We start from the raw sequence: 2,714 nt of genomic DNA, 5'->3' as shown, positions 1-2,714 counted from the left end.
CAACAATCACCTCACTTGAAAGTCTTGCATACCTATGAAATGATATTTTGAGACTAAAAATAGTCTATGGGACTATTAGTTCCCTGCTTTTCGTCTTTTGCAATTCAATCTTTTTTTGTTCAAATTGATGATGAGTTGGCCCTTCACTGAAAAGACAATGCCAAGAAACCGATGCTAGCAAATTCCCATAACTTTCTCTTATGTCTTTGAATGCATCACATTCCAAAATGAAATGTTTTTTCCATTTCACTACCCAGACATGCAAAATGTATGACCCGTTCTTCCCAAGCTTCTTTAGGTCTTTTCTACCATCTTGTTTCACACCGAAGTTGATGCGAGTTGGTTCTTAAATGAGAAATAAGAACATTTTCCCTCCACGGAATGCTAGCTCCAATGAACTCTTTTTCTTGTAGATCACACATAGGGTTGAATTTCTCAATGTAGTACTTCTTCTTTCTACCCAACTCTTTTCCCCATACCCGTTTACAAAACTTCTCCATAACAAAATCCTTTAGCTCCTTGCTATTTGTGGGACAGAGTGCTCAAAGAATGAATTTTGGTTAAGTTTGAACAAGTGAAAGGTTGTTAGACTTCAAAACATGAAAAGACCATTCAAATCAAAGAATTATCATTCAAATAGATGTAAATCTCACTGACCATGGGAATCTTAAGATGAAAATTCATTGATCTAGTATAGATTCATCTTAACCCTAGATCTAACAAGTGCTAAGAGAGATCAAATCTATTATAGGTACAAAACTATTTTAAATTCCATAACTTGAAAAAATGTTTGCACCTGATCCCTCTAAACGCTTAATAGATCTGGGGTTGACAAGGATTATGTTGGTTCTATATATATTGTAACATTGAAAAGAATATAATGAAAAAGCAATCTAGTACTCCCAGCTTTGGGATCCAGGGGAAACTCTTTGTGTATATTTGTTTTATGTTCTAGCTTTTGTATATTTTTCTGTTTGAAGAATTCATTTGCATGTAATTTTTGTACACGGTTAAAACCTATAGAACCACAATGTTCATCTTTGAAGGATGGAGACACTTGGTCTCTAGAATCCCTATGCATTTTTTTTCAACTCAATTAATAGGTGGAGGTGGATGAATCTCTGGAGTCCCTAGTCCAATTGATGGATGTGTTTAATCCCAGAAGAATCCCTCATCTTCTAGAATCTAGCTCGAGGGTGATAGTTGCAAGTGATATTTAGCTGCAATTGTCGATGGTTGGGTGGAGAGTCATAGTCACAGACTCAATTGCCCATTAGTTTGAGATAAGTATCTCTCAATGTCTCATGAAATTAGGTATTATATATATATAATATATATATATATATTGTTGGTATGAAATGATGTTTATTGATGGCATGGTTTATGATTTCATTGTCTATGTGATTGACCAATGTGTTTTTGTCACTACGTACAAGGTGTTGGAACAACATGTGGCGATTTTGATTGTATTCTTGCAGTAAAAAACATAGAAATCTTTCTTATTGCAGTTATATGATCTTGTTTAATTACAGTACTATGCATGTTTATTGTGTGTAAATTGCAAGCTACATGAGGATGTGAAAGCATGAATGCATGAGATGCATGGTCTTACACTAACATCCTGGATGTAAGGATTACTTCACTATGATGATATTGGGTTGCACTAGTAAAAATGAGTGCTCAACAATGTTAATGGATAGTGTGGAATGATTTGTAATATTGTGTTTGATTGCATGTTTAAATTGTTGTATAAGTATTGGTAGACTTGTTGCATGCTAATTGTTACATTCTTGATTGAAGGGAAGGAGTCATGATGCCATCCCTTGTAGTTGAATTTTGTCATTTAATTAAGCATGCATGAGTTGATGAGTCATGTTCACTTAATTTCTTAGTTGATCGGTTTGTTGAGCCAAAGAGAGCAAGTTTCTGCTCTATTAATGAAATATTATAGCTCTTTGTAATTTTGTGAAGATATTCACTTGAAAATGTTGTTGAAATGCTATCATTCCTATGATTGATTGTTTCCTGCATTTGTTCATGAATTACTAATGAAGCACTGGAAACTGGTCGAATTTCAAGTTAAAAATTAAATTTTTCTTTAGCATATCGGTTAGGTCATAGGTCAGAAGGTTGCCTGAAAACACCTGACCTTCGGTGGGTTGATTTGGCTCTCTATGACTCGCAGGTCAGAGGTTGGAGGGGTAAGGAGGTCGGTGGGTCAGGAGTCAAGACGACCTCAACCTAGGTCATAGATCGGTGGTGAGGCCCAACTTTTGTTAGTTAAATGTGTCACAATGGAAGGAGGGTCAACCCCAACCCTCCTTGATTTTTGTGCCTGCCATGTGGACCTATCCACGGAGGCTGTGCGTTAAGTGCCATGTGGATCTGCCATATTGGAGTACGAACTCATCACCACCACGTAGGCTTCTATGACGCTGCCATGTGGAGGTGATGATGACGTGTTGGGGTGCAATTATTCCATCTTTATAGGGTTGTAACTTTTGATCCATAATTTAAATTAAGGTGAAATTTATATCATTGGAATTGTCTTGACAAGATCAACACAATGATGTTGTTTATTTAAATATTTGGAAAAGTTGAAAAAGTCAAAATTTTTAAATCCCATTCCATAGTTGTACCCTGGGGTTGATCAACAGAGTAACCACCTTCTTCTAACTCTGGTTGAGTTTTAGGGTTAGGAGGGGTATGTTTAC

Source organism: Pinus tabuliformis, chromosome J (assembly GCF_031772625.1).
Source record: "Pinus tabuliformis cultivar Carrire ecotype Pingquan chromosome J, CPIR1, whole genome shotgun sequence".
NCBI lineage: Eukaryota > Viridiplantae > Streptophyta > Pinopsida > Pinales > Pinaceae > Pinus > Pinus tabuliformis.
This window is presented reverse-complemented; position numbering follows the sequence as displayed.